Source organism: Sceloporus occidentalis, unplaced genomic scaffold, assembly GCF_023333645.1.
Source record: "Sceloporus occidentalis isolate IW3139 unplaced genomic scaffold, rSceOcc1.0.p SCAF_3, whole genome shotgun sequence".
NCBI lineage: Eukaryota > Metazoa > Chordata > Lepidosauria > Squamata > Phrynosomatidae > Sceloporus > Sceloporus occidentalis.
In genome coordinates, this window is record NW_028316983.1 from 37696536 (window position 1) to 37718118 (window position 21583).

A 21583-nucleotide genomic window follows, 5' to 3' on the forward strand; every position below is an offset into this window, starting at 1 on the left:
ACAAACAAACAAACTTTACCCAACTCTAGTATTATGTAGAGAAATCCCTCTGCACAATCTCTTCTATAGTGGAGAAGTTGTGAAAACTGAGTCTCTAGTAAATAATATTTGGCTGACTTCTTAGAGTAGGGGAAATTCAAAGTTTTCAGAAAAAGGAACCAACTTTTATTTTGTTTTACTAGCAGGAGTAGCAAAAGCCTTACTAAGCACTTATCCTCTCTCCAGAAGATCCCTTTTGAGACGTGCTAAATCCAGTGACACATCTGGTAGTATGCCCAAACTGGTCAATGCCTAAAGTCTTTTATGATTCTCAAATCATAACCATTATGATTCTCAAATCATCTTGTTTCACCTACCTGTGGATAAACCCCAGTGAGCAGAATTTGATTTACTTCTAATGGATTTGTGCTGTAGGTATATTTACTATTCTAGTATGTGTACCACTTGGATTGTGGTCGCCCCATTAGTTTAAAAAGTCAGTCTAGGAAAAGTCAGTCTTAACAATGATACCATTATTAGATAATGCAGATCATCCATTTCATATAAATATGAAGGTCACTTGCTAATTCATTCGATTTGAAAGGTTCCCCTGTACTGGCAGCCATTATATATTATTTTTACTTTTCATATGGAATCTAAGTTCCAAACACATGTGCCACACTTGTCTCTTTAAACTGTATGTATTTTCAAGGGATAAACCACTAAAAAATATGCATAGGTGTTGCCCAAGTATGATCTGCAGGTCACACGTTTTATGGGCAGAAAAAGGAAGTAATGTAATAAGGACAATCCTGGACTGGTGAGAATCTTTATTTGAGCACAAAATTTGAAGCAGTTTTTCTATAGAGATTTCTGCACACAAACACCACATTCTGTGGAGAAAGTGATATTTCTGTACACAAACACTACTTTCTGTGCAGAAAATCTTGTTTACTGCTTTTAAAAAAATGCAAGGTTCACACAGAATAATTTTTCAATTACTGTGCAAGGAACAATGCCTTTTGCACAGGAAACAACAAACAGTTCAGCACAGAAATACTGTATTTCCTTTGTTGTCAGGCCAAAAGGTGGGGTATAAAGATTTTCAAATAAATAAATCTGTCCCCCCTTCTCACTGTTTATTATGATGCATAAAAAGTAAACAAGAAACATGTGCTTGAAATACTTCATTCTGTTTTGTTTTATGACGTTAGTTCCACAGTTCTACTAAGAAAATGCCATTCAAGGCTATAAACAGCCTAATTAAAGTTACATCCATCTTTGGCAATATAGTCTTGAATATATCTAAATGCCTGAAATGGTCCTCCATAATATCCACCCCCAAGTGCAACAACATGAGTCCAAAAACACACTGCAGAAATAATCCAGTGTGAGACCTCTTTAACTGCCCTGGGATCAGTGCTAGGGAATCCTGGCAGTTGTAATATATTGTGGCACCAGAGCTCTCTGACAGAGAAAGCTAAATGACTCACAAAACTACAGTTCCCAGAATTTTGTAGTTTTGAGCCAGGGCAGTTAAAGTGGTCTGAAACTGAATTATTTCCACAGTGTGTTTTGGACCTACATGGACAACAAAGCATTAGCCTTGGTGGCACAGTGGTTAAATGCCAGTACTGCAGCCACTCACTCACAAACCACAAGGTTGTGAGTTCACTCCCAGCCAGGGGCTCAGGTTCCACTCAGCCTTGCATCCTTCTGAGGTTGCTAAAATGTGTACCCAGCTTGTTGGGAGCAATTAGCTTACAATTGTAAACTGCTTAGAGACTGCTTAGTGTGGTATGAAGCAGTAAATAAATGAAGCTGCTATTGCTATAGCTGCTATTGAGAGTGCTGGGTACAAAATTGGGCTTCAATGATGATTAGATATTTCCACAGCTATCAGCAGAAGCTTCAGCTACACTTGCTACTAGAGTGAAAATTAAAAGGCTTATTAATCCTCATGCTTCAAGTCATAAGATGATAACCAGCTGTGCCAAGAATAAATCTGTTCCATGCACACAGCTTGGGGGCTCTGCAGTTAGGTGATTGCAGGAGCTTTATGTCTTCCTTAGAAGCATATGGAATTGGTCACGGTCAGGGCTAGAGAACAGGATACTGAGACGAAATGGACCATTGATCTGCTCTTGTACATCCACCCCATTGTTGAAGGGGGAGTATCCCACTTTTCAAGGCTCAAGAGCCCACATTGTTTTATTGCAGTATGAATCTTGTCAGTGACACTGCAATTGTGATAGTGCCAGAATAAACTGCAGTAATAATGAGATGTAATTACAGTTATGATTATTGCTTTATAATTAGAATGTTTGTTATTAAAAAGGCAGTGGGGACAGGCTGCTAATAATGCTGCTGGATTAATTCGCAGTGCCTTTGTACTTGGACCTGAAAAGAAGCTCAGGCTCACAGGATGAGCAAAACGGAAGCCACTTCAGATTTTCCAGAAATCCTTTTTAGCCACTCCAAATATTGATCCAGTTTGATTCCCATCACCTCATACTAGCTACTAGCCATACTAGGGCCTGTACTGAATAACTTAGGTTAGGGGCAGGATCATATGGAAAGACCTGGTCTTTATAAACAACACCCTTCTTAGAGAATAGCAAGAGGCCTATTGCCTCTGTCCCCTTCACACCACCTGGCATCTTCCACATAAAATAACTATCTCATTCCCCCTAGTAGTAGAGATAATCCTGAAGAGGAGGAAGAAGAAACTCTGTCAACCTAACCAGGAAAGATTCAACTGCCTTAGGCAGCTTCAAGTAGAAGGGTATGGCACACATTAACTAAATTAATAAATGAGCCCTAGTGAGTTCAATCCCAGCCAGGCGCTCCAGGGTTGGCTCAGACTTGCATCCTTCTTCAGGTTGCTAAAATGAGTAGCCAGCTTGTTGGGGGCAATTATCTTACATATTATAAACCACATAAGGAGTGCTTAAGTGCACTGATAAGCAGTATAGAAATGTCCTTCTTGCTAGCTTTTGCTAAAGTAAAGGAGTATCTGTTGTTTCAGTTACACATATTGGCTATGGTCCTTACAATTAAGCTACCTAAGTAATGGTAAGAAGAAAGCAATGGAGGAACTGCCATATTCCATGTCCTACTGGGCTTTCAATACCAAGGTGGAAGTTGCTGATGGAATATCTGGAAGGAAAAAAAGACAAGACTCCAAGGCTAGCATACTCTTCCCCAATCCATTCCAGATTGATGCCAGAGGAACAGGAGGCCTTTCCATCCCCAGCTTGTATTACCCTTGGATCACCAGAACTGGGCTGACAAGGACAGCACAGGTTTCCAGAACCACAACCAGAAGGCTTGAAAGGACAAACCTCCTTCTCCAACTATGTACCTCTCTTTCCATAAAATAAGAAGGACACCTGCTACATTCCTTCCAAGGAAAATAGAGCTGCCACCTATTACAGCTTAGATACAGGCTTAGTTACAGTAGAGCATGTTGGAAGTGCACTGGAGCTAAGGAATTGTACCATGGGCATGATGGGAAAGAAAGATTTGTAGTAGGGATTTCAAGGAAATAAAAGGTAACGGTATGACCTTGATAAATCTGTTAGATACATCAATTTAAATTGATTGCCTTTAAAAGTGTCTCCAACTAATCAAGTGGCATGCTTTCCTTTCTTTCATAAAAAGTTATTTTCACACTTATAAAAACTGTGGGTGGAAAGTGCTATAGTAGAATAGATTTTGCCATTTCTCCTATATACACGAAAAAAAGTTTATTCTGAGATGGATATGGGTGTGTGCACATTTAAATGTGTGCTTCACCTTCTTATGGCTCTTTGTGTTTAAAACGGACTTCAGCTGGATAGCCCTTCAAACAGAGGACATCTGTGTATAATAAACCTCTTTTTTTGTCCTTCAACAAGTTTGGTATCTGGCCTCCTAATGCGGAAGCTTACTTCTCAACTGTATTGTATCACCGTATGCAGCCCTTTGAAAATATAGGACAAGAGGTCATGATTTGCATCTTTCTGGACCCTATTATATTCTGTCTCACTCATTTGGTGCTGTATCCAAAGAAATGGGTGTATATCCACAAAACTCATGCAACCCCCCCCCCAAAAAAAACCCAGTTAGTCTTAAAGGTGCTGCCATATTTCCTTTAGAAAAGGCCCCTCCGTCACTCCCTCCCAAGAATAACATGGCTACATCTTTGACAGTCCTGGTGGCTAGAACATTTTCTCAATAGGGGGTAATAGCTGAGCCTTTCCTGTCATAGAATATGAGTACTTCTTTGCATTATTTTGAGATTTGTTACTTATTTAGTATGAATGTAGACGTTAAAATGAGGGATTTACTGGGCACAGTTGCACCCCACTTTATATCGCCAATGTACTATAATGTAACATGGTTGTTTTGTGTAAGGGAATTTATCATTGGTCTGTTCTTCCCCCTGTGTTTGAAGAAGGTGAATTGTGCATATTGAACTGGATGCACTGCACTTTTCATCACCACTGCCTGTGCTGCCTAGGTCTGGTGAGAATTGGAGTCCAAAGTCTAGAGAACCACAAGTTATGCACTCTTGTTATACATGTTTTGGGGCAGGTATCCATGTCCTTCTCCCCATTAAGTCTTTGGGCTTCCTATTATAATATCCAGTCTACAGCATATTTTTGATCACACTCATTACCATTGATGGCTCTTCAGCTTTTGTGCAGTGTAACTGTCCTCAGTAGGAATATTGAATGAAACATCTTGTCAGCCAAGGTCATTGTCAGCCACTTGAACATTTCTCTCCATTTACTGCTTGGCTGGCAAGGTCAGTAAACACCCATTGGCCATCCCACTCCTTCTTTCTTTTTGCACAACAAAGATTGTTGTGGTGTCTTAGGTCCTGCCAGATTATTCATGTGGATGAAAGAAGTGGAGACTGCCAGCATTCTGCCCAGAGCAGATATCTAACAAAAGCACTTGCTTCATAATAAATTATGGTGAGGGTTTTTTTTTTTATTTCAGAAGTGAGCAACTATGTCTCTTAAGGGTTTTAGACTGCAGCTCCCATCAGTCCTAACCAGTAACACTGATGATAACTGACTTCCTTCAGCCTGTGAGGGAGTGAATAGGCAGGCCCTGCTCCATCAGGGCTAGCCTGAAGAAGAAGAGCCCTCCCTCCAGTCCATCTGCCTTGGTCCAGGCCTCAGAGGGAGAGAATAACCACTGGACCTCATCCCCTTCCCCACCACCATTCCCTTCTCCTTTTGTGTCATGTCTTTTAGATTGTAAGCCTGAGCGCAGGGAACCATCTAATTAAAAAATAATAATTTTAAGCCGCTCTGATAGCCTTTAGGGCTGAAGGGCGGGGTATAAATACCATGAATGAATGAATGAATGAATGAATAAATAAATAAATAAATAAATAAATAAAATGGGAGTTGTAATCAAAACAACTGGAACGTAGCAGTCCCCCCTCCAAATTTATATGTAGACAAACCAGTACTAATTGGTCTGCCCTAGGTGTTTATACATTGGAATGATTTTGTTTTCCTTGTTCATACAGGTTGGGAAAAGTACAATTGGCCCTACATATCCATGGATTCTTTATCCATGAATTCAACCATCCACAGCTTGAAAATATTTTTAAAAAATATCAGTTGCAAAAGCAAATCTTCATTTTGCCATTTTATATAAGAAACATTATTTTACTCTCTATTGTATTTAATGGGACTTAAGCATCCATCGATTTTGGTATCCACAGGAGGTCCTGGAACCAAAACCCAGCAAATAGCAGGGGCCCACTGTATGCTTTGCCATAGGATAAACCAGCAAGTACAAAATCTCTTTCTTGCTCACCTCTAGCCTTTGTGTTAAAACCATAATCCGTTCTATATTAAGGGTTATCTTGGTGTGTAACAAAATACAAGGAAACAATTGCTGGGGTGATAAATCCTTCGTCTCTGCTGAATACTGTCCGGGTCCAGTGTATGTCAATCCAGAGTGTTGTGTCTAGAGATGAAGCCTGCCCATTCTAGGTTCAAACAGTAGTTTGGAAAGTATGAAGGGATATGGTCTTCCTAGTATCGAGGAATAGCCAGTTTCATCTTCTCAGAATAGGGTGTTTGAAGTAGAAGTGAATTAAGACACCAACAATATCTGGAGGGACAATTAATTTTCAGGAAGTGGAGATACCTAAACAGACCCTGCAGAATGTCATTTGCATATGTACAAATATTTTGCATAGAAAGATGATACCTACAGTAGACCCTTCTAGATAGGATGTATCACTTGATATCCTTAATGTGTGGTAGACATTTAACAGCATTTTTGAATGTACTTAAATGCTGTCTGGGAAGCTTCTGTGAAGATGAGTGTTCTTAAAAAATTAACTTCATTCATTAAGAGTGGTGTGTGTCCAGTTCAGCTGGATCATAACCTTCATCCAATTAATGTAATCTACTTTATTGCAACTGTATGATGCTAATTTCTCCAGCTCAGTATGGTGCATTCCAGACATGCCTCTGTTTAATTCTTCTAGCAAATGCTGTTCAGAAAGGCTTGCCCGCACCCCATAGGAGACATTTTCTGAGAAATATTTTCATCTCCTTTGTTAAAATCCTGTAGCAAAAGGCATAATTTCCTGAGTTTTTAATCAAAAGTGCAATGACCAGAAATGTAACAGCCTAAATGCAATTGTTAATCCCAACTAGAGTAGACCCATATCTCCAATATGTCTACCCTTGTTGAATGTGTGTTATTTTACTACAAGGACATCCTGGCTTTACATATAAGTCTAATTTTAACACACTTTCCAGGTAGATCTGTTTACTTTTATTCTTTTACTCTTTCTGACTCTTTTAATGAAATTGCTTTTAAGGTGCCAGGGAATTTTTAGACTTTTAGCATGGTCTACTGGAGACTGGCTGTTTAAACCTTGTTAATAATCACACCTGTACTACTAGACAGCAGCTGGTGTTTCCATTGAAAACTGTTATGTTTTGTTACTGTGTTTATATTTCATGGCATGTTTCTGTATCTTCAGTTTGCACTTGTTTATTTGTAAATGCAGATGTGGTCTATGACCATCATAAAGGGTTTGACCCTGAGAATCAATGGGACTTTGGCAAGTCAACACTGATGTGCTAAATCAATACAGTGATGACAACAGTGATGATGATGATTAGTGGCAGTGCCTTTTGGCAGAAACAGGTTGTGGTGTTTGCCTGTGTCCCATTAAAACACTGAAGAGTTGGGGTGAGTGGGGTGAGGCTCAGTGGAAGGAGAAAGGAGAGGTCCTAGGTGTTTTTTTTTTTAAAAAATTAAATTTAAATTTATTTTTTTTAAAAAAAAATTAAAAATATTCTTTTTACATTTTCTTTAAAAACGCCTCCTTTTACCAAATTTTCACATCAACCACATAAAACTGTGTCTATGTAGATGCATTTAGGCTGTACCTAAATTGTGATTTTAGGTGTAAAAAAGGTGTAACTTTAATTTTGCTAGTTGTTATCACAACTCTTACCATGGCAGTCAGTGATATGCAGGAATTAGAATGAATGAGTAACATTAGTACAAAAAACATGACTAAAGATTCTGTATGGTGTGAGATGGGAGGAGGCCAATAAAGGGGCAGGAAGGTGACACCAGGAGTGACTGCACTGGGTGACAAAAACCCTAGGGAAGCCGATGATGATGATGATGATGATGATGATGATGATGATGATGATGATGATGATGATGATTCTTTGATTCAGTGGGTCTCTTCTATCCAAAACTAACAAATGGATTTAAGCTACTATACTGCAGAGGGTACATTACTCGATTTATAATGCATTCCTATGGTTCCTGTCATGACATTGGATCTCCCCTTCCAAGGCTGGAGACAGAACTCCAGCCTCAACAGGGCAGATCCTATTCCATACTGCCCCCCCGCCAACTTTGCTCCTAATGTAATATTTGCTTCTATTTCCTCTCTGGCAGAATCAGAGCTCAGGAAAGATTAAAAGTAAGCCAGTGAGAGAAATGGTGTGGGGAGAACAGGGAGGTTCTGCATATGCAATATCTCAGTACATTGGATACATTAGGGCAGTGGGGGGAGGGGGTAGACAAGCTCTCACTGCATGTCCATCTACGAGTGATGTGTCTAGAGGGGAAGTGTGCTCATGCTAGGCCTCTCACTGCAAACAACCATTGGGTTATTTCAAAAAGGGAGGGGAACCAGTGGCAAGCACCATTCCGCCATGTGTTAAGCACAGATGAATGTTGGCTGAGGTGTACCAAGAAGCTGTATTTCTTTCCTACACCCTTGGATTAATTATATGTACATGGGAGTTGGGAACTTTTTAAAAAAATGTTGAACTATTATAAATGTGAATAGAATTCAAGAGCAGTAATAAACAATTTAAAAAAAAACAGCCAGTGAGCAAGCCAAAAGGAAAGTAGCTATATACTGTAATGGGTAAATCTGCTTTCATGAACAAAAGCAGTGTTCCTTTAAAGTAATTTTCTCCCTTTATTTCACATGTAAAGTTGTAACTGAAATCTATTAGCAGTCTGGAGATTTTCCACAAAGTTCTTTACAATAACAATTTATGCTTAATCCATTTCTGTTAATCTGAAGACATGTTTGGACAAATATTGCTGCACAAATCCCTGATTTGTATGTTGTTCCAGAGTAGTTTTTATAGTATTTCAGTGTATTTGAAAATTTTGCATAGTAAAAATCAAAGCGAGGCTAAAAACAATGCTCCTTGTCATCTGTGCGGTCTCCCTATTTATAAGGACCACGAGTTCCATGGGATAAATTTCCACTGATTCTGTATAGAGGCAACTCATTAACTAATGTTCATACTGTACTGTGACAATATACACTAAGAATAAGCACTATAGTATCAGGAAGGGAGCATTTTGTTTTGTTTTCATCCTTATGTCTACATTCTGATGTCTGAAAGTAACAGTTTAAGGTAAGGGTACATTGGATCTAAATGCTTGGGCCTTTCCATATTGCCAGCTGTAGGTTAATACAAAACTTTCTGAAAGCATCTTCCTGATTTAAAGCAAGCTATTTACATTTTGGAGCAAAAAAGGAGAGGTAATGAGTTAACTAGGTTCAAAGAGGCTGCTTTAAATGTCTTCAAATTGTCTCTGAGCAACATTTGAGCCTCTGCTTATAAAGTGCAAGACCAGAAATAATCTAGCTATGAATGGGTTAATATTTCTTTTGCTCACTGTTCCAAGGAAGGAGTCAATGCTAGTTGAGTTTTAGCCCATTGGGATGAAGGAATGTATGTAGCATTCCTTGTAATATTAATTAAAGAGTAATCAGGTTGACATAGATTTATTCACAGCTGGTTTCTTTGAGCCTGGTTTAACACACCTGGGAAATTGAAAATTGACCTCCTAGTTCAGAACTGGCTCTGGAATGATCATTCATTATTGCACTAAACTGCAGAAATGACCAGCCAAGAACTCTGTGCTGTGCTTCTCCTCAAATTATGTACAGGAACCAATCCATGATTCAATTAGCATCAACACTAAGAATTCAGCAACAGTTTAGAAAACAAAGAACTTTATTTAAACAAGTTTGCATGTATCCCTGAACTAAGAGATGGAAAGAATATTGGTAATTATTTTTCCCTAGGTCAAAAACAGGTTTCCTCACAATTAGAATCATAGAATAACAGAGCTGGAAGAGACCACAAGGGCCATCCAGTCCAACCCCCTGCCATGCAGGAAATCTCAGTCAAAGCATCCCTGACAGATGGCCATCCAGGAGGTCACCTCCAAGGAGGGAGATTCCACTACACTCCAAGGGAGTGTCTTCCACTGTCAAACAGCCCTTACTGTCAGGAAGTCCCTCCTAATCTCTTTTCCTGTAGCTTGCATCCATGGTTCCGGGTCCTAGTCTCCAGAGCAGCAGAAAACAAGCTTGCTCTCTCCTCAATATGACATCCCTTCAAATATTCAAACAGGATGATAAAGATGTTGAATAGAACTGGGCCCAAAACAAAACCCTGTGAGACTGGGTCACTTCTCTCCAGGATGAAAAGGAACCATTGTTGAGCACCCTTTGGGTCCGGTCAGTCAACCAGGGACGTAGCCAGGATTTTAGGAAGGGGGGGGGGGTCTAGACTAAGTACCACCATTATATTGGGGCTTGGTTGCGGCAGCACAGCAGCACGCACCATTCATTTTTCTAATGGAAGGGGGAGGGGTCCAGACCCCAAGAACCCCCCCCCCCCCTTGGCTACATCCCTGAGTCAACCAATTACAAATCCATGTAACAATTACTTTGTCAAGCCCACATTTCACTAGCTTGTTTGCAAGAATGTCATGGGGAACCCTGTCAAAGGCCTTACTGAAATCAAGATATACTATATCCACAGCATTCCCTTCATCTAACAAGCTGGTAATTTTATCAACAACAAAAAGAAAGAAAGAAAGAAAGAAAGAAATTAGATTTGTCTGGCATGACTTGTTTCTCTGAAACCCATGTTGACTTTTTGGGATTATGGAATTCCCTTCTAGATGTTCATGGACTCTCTGTTTAATGATCTGCTCTAGAATATTTCCTGGTATAGATGTCAGACTAACTGGACGATAATTGTTGGGATCCTCTTTTTTTCCCTCTTTGAAGATGGGGACAACATTTGCTCACCTCCAATCTGCTGGCACTTTTCCAGTTCTCCAGGAGTTCTCAAAGATTAGAAACCCTTTATGTAACAATGGCCCTGTCCAGCTGGGCCTTTTAGCACGTACTGAGTACGTGCTAGGTTTGCCTCAGAGCGTTCTTTACAGACGCTCCCTAACTGTAGCACATACTCTGTATGTCAAAATGGCGGTGCCCTGTACAGATGGGCATCGCCATTTTGACGTGACGGCTGTGCCATGTCCAAACAGTGTGCTGGCGCCGCTACAGGGTGCTTGTGGCACCCTTTCAGTGGCGCCAAAAGGAGCTCCGAAACTAGGCTTGCCATATCCCGCCTGGGGGCAGGACTTTCCTGGTTTGGGGCGGGTCTGCACGGTCCCGCCCCAGTTTTCCCCCACCCCTGGGATTGCCCCCACCCCCGGGCTGAGGGGAGGATTCCCTCCCCGTTTGGGCTCCGCCCCCGCCAAGGGCAGGGGCCCAGGCTGGGAGGGAAAGCCTCCCCTCAGCATGGCTCCTATTCAAATGTAGGACACAAAAAAAGTGTCCTACATTTGAAAATTTTGTCCTACATTTGTCCCAGTTTGGAGGTCCTGACAAATGGCAACCCTATCTGAAACGGTGCTCCTTTAGCTGCATGTAACAATGGCATAGCCTTTACACAGCTGCACCAGCGATATGGAAGAGAAAGGGGCCGAGCTCTCTCCCCATCACTTTTGGGGTGTCCTTGAGGCATGAAGCCCCAAGGACACTCCTTTCCAGGCCACGGAGAAGCGGCAAAACACCGCTTCCCCGAGGCCTGGAAAAGCGGCAGATCGGGGCCTCCAGGGATGCCACTGTGGCCGCTGAGGCCCTGATCCATCGGGGTAAGGGGTGGGTACAGGCCGCCCCAAAGGGGCAGTCTGTATCCCACCAATAATAGTCTGGGAAGATGGATGCAAGACTTTTTTGCAGTTTTCTCCTGGTATTCAAATGCTGTAGAAGAATTATTCTGCACAGTTAAACATGAAGGCAGAGTTGCAAGAAATAGACTGTTTTCTAAGCAAAAAGTACATTTCCTGTTTTCTATTTAGAAAACTGTATTTGCACACACCCCTCAAAAAAACAACAGTGTTTTTGTCCACAGAATAGTTCCTCCACATTTTGGGATGCTAAAATATAGGGGAAAGCTGCATAGAGATATTTGTTTTCTCATACTACAAGGAAAAAACTAATGCCTGGATAAAATAGTGAAGGATGCCCCCCCCCCCCCGTCCTAACTCTGCTCTTCCTGCTTTGGCATGTACTGTTGTGTGAGTTACTTTCTAGTAACATGCCTTAGGCCTCATCTGAACTGCAGAAGTAATGCAATTTGACTCTACTTTAACTACTATGGCTCAGTGCTATGAAACTCTGGGACTTGTAGTTTGTTGTGGCACCAAAGCTCTCTGACAGAGAAGGCTAAATATCTCACAAAACTACAAAGTTTAAGCTAAACTGAAATTAAAACATCACATGACTTCCATGTCACTCTGAATGCATTGGAACTGTGCCACCAAAGGGAAAGGGGGCAAAAATTATCCCATTCTTGCTTCATAGCTTGGTTTAGGAGTAAGAGCACTGAGCTCAGCAGGATTTATTTGGGAGAAGAATTATAGGAAGACTGCAATTATGTGCCTACTTACCTGGGAAGAAGCACCATTCAACTCAGTAGTACTTATTTCTGGGTAGACTTGGATTAGCTTGTACAATAGTGTAATTCAACTGTCCTGTGGCTGAAATCCAGCCCTGTGGCCAAAAGGCTTCTCCCTGAACAGTAGTGGAAATGTGCTACTTTGGGGCAGCATTTCATAAGCTATCTGATGTGGTAGGACAGCAAGCTTTCCGCCCCTCCCAATGTACCAGTGATCAATATGCTATTTGTGCCCACTGGCTGAAGCTTTACTTTCCTTCTTCAAATCTTGCTGCAGAATGGAACCAGGTGGCTCATGAACCAGCATCTCTCCATGGTCCACTGCTTTAGAAAATGCTACTGTCATCTTCATTATCTGTTGTTGTTGTTTTCTAATTTTGGCAGGCATGATACATTCAAAATTAAACACTTAGGCTATACCCAACACTCTCATTGTGCCCACACAAGCAGTGACTATTACTGCAAGTGAGAAAGGCACAAGCCCTTCTATAGAGCCAGTATGGTGTAGTAATTTAGGTGTTGGACCATGACTCTGAAGAACAGGATTTGAATTCTTACTCAGCCATGTAAACCCACTGGGTGAACATGGGCACGTCACATTCTCTTAGCACCAGACTATGGCAATGGCAAATACCTTCTGTAGAAACTTGCAAACAAAACCCCTTGATAGGTTCACTTTAGGGTTGCATTAAGTCAGAAATGACTTAAAGTCACACAACAACAACAACCACTCCTTCTATATACCTCCTACAGCCCCCATGCAACACATGGTTGCAGAAAGGTGGATCAGAAATGCTTATATTACTTTGAGTGTCACATTGGATTTGGGCCTCAAATTATCTTAATTTCACTGCAAAAGTTAGGCCTATATTTTATTTTCTCCTACTGAAACTGTATGGACATACTCATAAATGTTCAGTTTTGGCAGTATCAAGCCTTCCTTTTTCCCCTAATCTTCCTCCAAAGAAGCTGGCTTGCAATCTTGAGATGGCAGGCCCTACATCACACTGATTTATCTTCATAATAACCTTGTGGGAAAGAAAGGCTGGCCCAAGGTTACTGAGTACACTTCATGGCCATACCCAAGTCTCCTTAGTTAGTGTCCAGTTCTCTCCACTATGCCACCCCAGTTCTCAAATTGCATCTTAGTTTAGATATAAATTAGTTTTGAAATGACCTCATCATTCATTCCTGTCAAAGAGGATTATGTAATTTTCTTTGCCTTACTTTCTGGGTATTTAGTCCAATTTTTCTTCATTCTTTCTTATTATCCCATATCAGCCTTCTCTCAACCATGGCTTCTTCTTTTTCTCATTTCCCTATTGCTGTCAGATTCCAGCAGGTAGAACAAGACTTCCTCTTCATCTGTCTATTTATCATCCATTTCTGACAAAGGAAGTAGCCTCTCACTCAGATGAAATCAGCATATTAGTCTTCACTGGAGAAGTGTTATGAATATTTCTTAAATTCTCTTCATTTTGCCACCCTAACAGTTGCAGCAATATAGGCATTACAAGGTATAGTGGTAACTCAGGGCCTGAACAGACAGGTCAAAATAAAGCTGCTTCGGCTCACTTTGGAGGCATGCTGTTTAAATGACACACGCATCTTAAGAGACCAGAAGCTGCGCGAAAGCTGTGCTCTAGTCCTTAGGACTGGAGTGTGGCTTTAGCACGGCTTCCGGCCTCTTAGAACGTGCATGCAGCATTTAAACAGCATACCTCCAAAGTGACCTGAAACAGCTTTATTTTGGCCTGTCTGTTCATGCCCTCAGTGATTTATGTGTTCACTTCAAGACTGAATTACAATCTATTATCCAACTACATTCTACAGCAAGTGAAAGCAAAATGCTGTCATGGAGCCACATGTGCCCCAGCCTCAAGGCTGCTTGCATGGCCCCTGACTCCTTTGGATTCTCTGAACCATTCTTTTTCTGGCCAAAAATGAAGGTGAATTGTCACTTCCAAAAGCCTCCAGGATTAGCAATTTACCTTTTAAATGGGTGTCAGAATGGCACTGTTTATCACTTTAAAAATATCAGTTTTTTTAGTGTCAGAAGTGGACTTTTGTCTGCTTCCAACCACAGGGAGTATTTTTGGCAATACATGCAGTACCTAGAGGGAAAAGCACCCAGAGACAGAAAAAGGCTCTCAGATTTGCTGTAGTTGCTCACTACAGCATTCTAGCAAAGAAAATAGACATGAAATAGTCAAAGATGAGCAAACCACAGTGAAGAGTTCCAGAGATCTTGGTTGAACCCCCCCCCCTCCTCCTCCTCCTCCTCTCTTCTTTTCCCTCTCCGTCTCCTCCTTTTCTTTTTCACCCTCCCTCCTTCTCTTTTCCTTCTTCCTCCTTCTTCCTAGTACTGAAGGCAGCTTCAGTAATGAAAAGTTTTCTGGAAAAAATTATTCTAATTCAACTAAAAACTACAGTTTCCATTTTCAGTTACAAAGAGAAATTGTACCAACGGAAGAACTTCAAAGAAATCACATGGGCCAAGATTACTATTATTAATTTCATTGTTAATACTACTTAGCTACTTACTGTTGCTACATTTTCACTTGACAAATTATGGATGTACAGCAGGCTAGTGAGGCAAAATGAACTGAATGTCCAGGGGGTTATAGAGATTAAAGTGTAATTGGAGTGAATTATTTTGATTATTAAATACAGACTTGAGAAAGAAGCCATTAATGTTGTGTGGCCATTCCAGTCTTACTGTACTTGGTACCACACTTCGATGACCCAATTCATTTAGTTCACATAGCACAGTAGAGTAAGTTTTACTGCTTCAGTCAATGGCCACTGAAACATTCCAAGAAGCAGAGACTAAATTTTAGCAATACAGACTCTTGGGAATTTAGGCGCATTACAGACCACCCCTTTGGGACGGCTTGTCGGCGCGCCTTTCCCCAGTGTATCGGGGCCTCAGTGGCCAGAACAGCAGCCGCTGAGGCCTCAATCCGCCACTTTCCGGGCCGCGGGGAAGTGGCAAAAGGCCGCTTCCCCACAGCCTGGAAAGGGGTGTCCTTGGGGCTTCAAGCCCCAAGGACACCCCGCGGCAGCAGGGAGAAGGAGAAAGGGGCCGCTTGGCCCCTTTCTCCCTTACGTAGCTGGGCGCAGCCATCTGAAAGCTGCGCCCAGCAACGCAAATCAGGAAGGAGCTCCGTGTCGGAGCTCCTTCCTGCTCCGCAGAAAGGGCGTGTTAAGCGCCCTTGCACGGAGCGATGGCGGCGCGTTCGTGACGCCATCATGGCGGCGGCCGTGTGGAACAGCCGCCGCCATTTTGTGCGCACAGAGCGCGTACAAGGGTTAGGGGGGTGCGGAAGCACCACCCCTTCCTAACCCTAGTACGCACTCCGCACGTACTTTAATGGCGGTCTGTAACCCGCCTTACTTTCAGAATTCAAAAGTCTTAAAGAGAGAATTTAAAAACAACAAGCAGCATAATAGCCAAATGTACAATTGTGTTTGACAAAATGAAACATCACCATGGCAAGTAACTTTCAAATCTGAATTCTTGCTGAGGATTTCAAAGCTGCTGAGAAATTCTAACTCACAAAAGCATGTGTATTAGACAAAAGATAGCTTCACTTGGAATAAAATGGCATGCTCATTCTGCATGGTACAGAATATATTCCGCAGAATGGCATACAGTGTGGAATATATGGAGTAGGACAGCATATAATCTTAGAATGTATAGAGCAAAATAACATAGCACAAAGGTTCTTCCAACTCAGAAGCTCCAAAAAAGCAAATTCACAGTACCAATAGGATCCACTAATCTCGACCACCAATCATGGCTCTTGATATGGTTTGAAAGCAAATAACCATAAAAACTTGCCTGGACTTGAAAAGAGTAATAGTAACCAAATAAAAGGGTTTATTGTGGTCAATTTTATGTTTCCTGTTAACATCTGGGGGGGGGGGGGGGAATGAATTTAAAATCATTTATCTATCAGAAATGTATACACATTAGAGCAGAGTAAGAATCCTGTGGCCTGTGAGCTATAAGCAATTTGGCAGGTATAGTGCTCAATCTCCCCGAACTGACTAATACCCTCCTCCCCCATTTGTTTTATTGAAATTCTTTTTTTTAAATGTCTCGAGGGACCTTCATAAGGTACAATTCTTTTCACTGTTTTGAGCTCTGCGATACCTCAAAAAGGCCCAAAAAAGTGAAGACAAGACCAGGAATGGTATTTCTCTTTCAGCTGGTAAGCCATCAAGACAGGGCATGATTCCTATAGATTTATAGAAACCATTTCTTAACACATGTGCTTTGATATTGATCAAACTTTTTACTTGGATTTTCCAGACAGATGTATTTCTGATTGAGTGCATAAAAACATCATCTGTCTGATGTTTAAAACTATAGCACTGACTGATTCATCTAAAGTTACATTTAGATAATATAACTGCATATTGAGTGACAAGAATTTAATCACAATGTTCTCACTAAATAAAATGACTTTTCAAAGGACCAATCTATTATTAATACAAGGTCTTATCTTGCCCAAGAGTGCATTAAGGGCTGTACTAAACACTGTGTGTTTTCTTTGTAGTTTACAGAGGAACTGGATTTAAATGCTTTCTTTTTTCTCTTTTGAAACCCATGTGGAATACACAGTCTCCTGGGGAAGTCAAAAATGTATCTGTGTGAATGTGTTGGGGGAAGACCTAGAATTGCATTTCTTGCCCTTGATTTTGTCCTCCATGTATTTAGCTGATGCTGTCATAGTTCTCACTGGTGTGTGCATAAGCTTACTTTTGCAACCAGAAAACCTAGGGAAGTGCCTAACCATGTTCAATCTTTTAGCTGATGTGAGAAGCAGAGTTATTTTGAATGGTTTCCCTCTCCCCTTACATTTGTAAAAACTAAACAGGTATTCATGCAGAAGAAGGGATGGATTATTATTTCATTTCCAGTTTTTCAAAATATGAATTTACCAAATTTGTAAATTTCTTCACATTCATGATGGAAAAAAACTTGACATTTTGAAAACTGAATGTGAGAGAAACCAAAACTGACAGATTCATCTGTTCAGGCCCAGGACTTTGGGTATCTAACTCTTAAAAGATTGCTTCTGAATCTCTGTATATTAAACCAAATTAGTGCTGAATTAGTATTCAAACTTTCCTCCCTTGGATTCTCCTTATCTAACAGCTACATAGCAGGCAGGAACAGTGTAATCCATACTGGAACTGTCTGTACTTGCTGAATTTACTTAGTGCAAATAGGGAACAATTTTGCTTCCATTTTTTTCTTGTAGGAACTGTCCAAAATCTGTACATTTCTTCCTATTTGTGATGGAAAGAATGTGAAGGTTATTATTTTTTAATGAAGGAGTATGTGAAAATGACAGAATTTACTATTATTGTATGAAATGTAAAAATGGTATCTCCTCTTCTCTGGACATATAGAGCCTGAACAGACAGGCCAAAATAAAGCTGCTTCGGGTCACTTTGGAGGTATGCTATTTAAATGACACACACATCTTAGGACTGGAGCGTGGCTTTGGCACAGCTTCTGGTCTCTTAGGACACATGTGTCATTTAAACAGCCTACCTCCAAAATGACCTGAAGCAGCTTTATTTTGGCCTGTCTGTTCAGGCCCATAGTTGAAACAATTGTTTTTTTCATCTCTGTAACATGGATTAGGCTGAATGATGGCAGCTAGTTCAGTGGGTGGATTGGAACCCACATCTCCCAAGTTCCAGCTACAGCAGAATTATAAATATGTGCCAACCCTACCTACAATGTGCAAAAGAAAAATCATGCTTTCTTTCTCATTCCATTCTTACTATATATTTTCTCTGAACCCCTGTATTTTTCATCCATCTGGCACCAAATATATAATGATTCGTAGCTCTCAGAGCAGTTTTTTGCCTTGAATGTCTTTAGATTGATCTAGAGCTAACTCAAACTAGGTTTTCTTCCTGGGAGTTCTTTTCTGAGCCTGTAATTGATCTAAGCGGTGGTCCCAACCCAGCTGTTGTGAGACTCTGGGCATGCCATGCCCCTTTACCAATGATTTTCTCTGTTATCCACATCATGAGGAAAACTAGACAAACAAATTATGTAAGAATAGGCGCTGAGACTCTGCTAGAATCAGCAGCTGCTTGGAAGAGGACCGGGGGAATTTATACCATGTCTGGCCTCTCACTGAGGGCTACACTCTCCATCTGCTCCTGAATTCTGCAAGCTGATTTAGATTGCAGCATTGCCGATGTTTGCCTCCAGGCTGGATGCAGAGCAAAGGATGAAAACAGCACCATTTGGATGTGTTTTTTTTAACCCTTTTTACAGCCAAGTCCCCCAGAAGCCATCCTCTCGTCTGTTCTCTAATAAAAAATACATCTTATATCAAAAGTAGAATATTTTGTAAAATCCAAATATTTTAAAGTGGTAGAATTCAAAGATATAGTTGTGTCAATCTGTAGAATCAGTACATAGAGAAATCTTATAGCACCTTTGAGACAAACTGGAAAAAAAGAAATTGGCAGCATGAGCTTTTTTAGACATCTCAGGAAGTAGGCTGAAGTCTACAAAAACTCATGCTGCCAATTTCTTTCTTTCCGTTAGTCTCAAAGGTGTTACAAGATCTCTCTACATAACATTTTAAAAGGTTATAGTACTCTTGGTCATTTGCATAATATAGCTATGTTTTATTTAACTGTATAGCCATGCAAGGGTTTTTAAATGGTACATGATGCCCCCATATATGGAGAAAGATCAAAGCCTGATAGTAACACATGTATGCTTTGCATTCTCAAGGTCTCATGTCCAATTGCTGACATTTTCAGATAGGGAATCAATTCCTGGCATTTCCTGGCTGAGAAAGACTTCTCTCTGAAACATTAGAGCACAGGTGACATTGACTTCTATAACCTAGCTTCTCCAGCTGTGTTGGACTATAATGCTTGTAATCCTGTTGGCCATACTGCCTTGGGATGAAGAGAGTTGTAGCTCCTAATGAATCTAATGGGTATCATGCAGGGGGAAGCTGTAGTAAAGTCTACTGATCTAGATTGGCCATTTTCCTATGTTCCTATGGATTGAAACCTCATACAAACCTACATGAACCCACACAATTATATTCATGACATAAGGAGTTACAGTTATATCTAACAAACAGACTCATTGGCAACAAAATTGGGGAGAACAGAGGAGAAACCTTCTCTGAAACTCTGAGCCAAACATATAATCATTCTTCAAAGGGAAATATGACAAAAAAGTAGGAAAAGACTTTAATAAGATTTCTACAATAGACATCCTGATGGTAGAACCCTTCCTTTCTCTTCCTCTACCCTTGTCACATGGTCCTCTTGAAAAAGAACTATTGTCCAAACCATCTCAAATTTGTTTTAAGTGTTGTTGTTTTTTTGTTTTTCTCCCACTGTTATTTCAGGTACCATAATATGATACCACCAAATCGGAAGGAAGAGCCTGGCTGTTTGAGATCAGTGTTTATAACCTAATATCTCATTTTCCACCATGGCTACTCAAATGCTTTTGAGAGGTCCACAAGCAAGGTATGTTGACAACAACTTGCCTTGAATTCCATTGTCAGAGAAAGGCGTGGTATAAATCTTTGAAATAAATTAATAACCAGATTTTCCTGGTTGTTTGCCCCCTGCAAGTTGACTTAGACTCTATTAAAATTAATGGAACTAATTTGCCATGACCTAAGTCCCACTGATTCCTGTGAGAGGATTCTAGGGTTACCCAACTAGTCTCCCTCAGCAGGAGTTCTAGAGCCTGACAGCAACCAATAAGAAAATGTCTTCTTCTTGCCTACCCAGTGCAGAACTGAGGCGAGGGCCTCCTGAGATGATCTTAAAATCCAGGCAGAATCATAAAGTAGAATGTGATCTTTTAAATAATAATGTCAAAGTTCTATAAGACTTAAACTGCACTCTGAACAGTGCCTGGAAATAGGCCAATAGCTAGTAAAGGTACCATAAGAAGAGTATCATATGCTCTCTATAACCAACAGCAAACATCTGTCCACAACATTCTGGACCAGCTGAAGTATCCAAACTATTTCTGAAGCATGGTCTGAACTGAACATCAGTTTCACTGGTTGACCCCATTCTAATATTAAAAAGGAGTAGCTGGGCTTTGAACAGCTCACTATTTCTCTGTGTTTCAGTAACAATCTAAAGAGAAAACTGGTTCCAAAATATAAAGAACAGCATGGTCATCCTTTGCCTGAGCAAGATCAAGATATTAAATAGAACTGACAGGTAAAATACTGATAAACAAACAATTTAATTAGAAGGATACTGTGTTTCTTCATGTAGGTGAATTGAGTAGGAATTTGCATAATTCAGTAGCCTGATTTTTAGAAAGCATGAAATTCTGGTTCTGACTGGGTACCCACTATTTGCTAGTTTTATCCTTCATTTGCAATACCACAAGAAAGATTAGCAGCAGGATGTCTTCGGTCTATAGTTGAGAAGAGTGCTTTCTATTGCTAGCACCTCTCCACTGAATTTCAGCCAGCAGGGGAATCTATTGTGACTAGATCCATTTTCATCTGACAATGGTGCTTCTGCGGATTAGTCTTCCACCTGCAATTTAGATAATATCCAAGCAAGAAATATATGTCCAGCATTACTACCAAGAAGTTCTCTATTCTAATTTAAACTGAAACATACTGTTATTCTGTGTTGTTGTGAATATGAGTTAAATGTGTCTAAGTAGTCACTCTGCCAAATTTCCTATTTGCTGAAATAATCAGTAAGAAAATACAGAAAGATTATTTTTATATTCATTCCTTGTTCTTGTTATGTACCTTCAAGCTTACTCTCACCTATGGCAACCCTGTCATAGGGTTTCCTTGGCAAGATTTATTCAGAACAGATTTGCCATTGTCTTATTTTAAGGCACAGAGTGTGTATCTTGCCCAAGGTCTCCCAAAAGACTTCCATGGCTGAGCGGGGATTGTAACCTTAATGTGCCAGAGTCCAACACTCAAAGCAACTCACCATGTAGATGCTCATTACTATTTTAAAAAATCCACCGGGCATTGCCCAAATTGTTGCTGATTATTTTGCTTTTAATTTGAATAAGCAAAAGATTGACTAACAACATGACCAATCCATAAAATATGCTTTGTGCCAAGTTCCATGCAAAATGGGCCAAAACCACAGAGATTTTGGTGGGGAAGGTGACATTTGTCGATTAATTCCCAGACTGCATGCAAATGGTTGGCATTTTATCCTAAATATAAATATCAGTTTTGATCAGAATTGGTTCCACGTGTGCCTTGTAGAACAAAAAATACAGAAATCCAGTGTGCATGTGTGTATGT

At 40.5% G+C, this 21583-nt stretch overlaps 1 protein-coding gene across 5 annotated transcripts in view; it reads left to right on the plus strand.

Moving 5' to 3' along the window:
• LOC149315764 (disks large-associated protein 4-like) overlaps positions 1-21583 on the plus strand; it is a 492990-nt gene that overhangs the window by 253296 nt on the left and 218111 nt on the right. For 4 of the 5 annotated variants that reach the window (XM_089514039.1, XM_089514043.1, XM_089514040.1 and 1 more), the window contains one exon: positions 19676-19799. The exons of the other annotated variant lie outside the window; for it this stretch is intronic. The gene's annotated coding sequence lies outside the window, so the exon portion shown is untranslated. The remainder of the gene's footprint in view (positions 1-19675; positions 19800-21583) is intronic. 5 annotated transcript variants of the gene reach the window in all.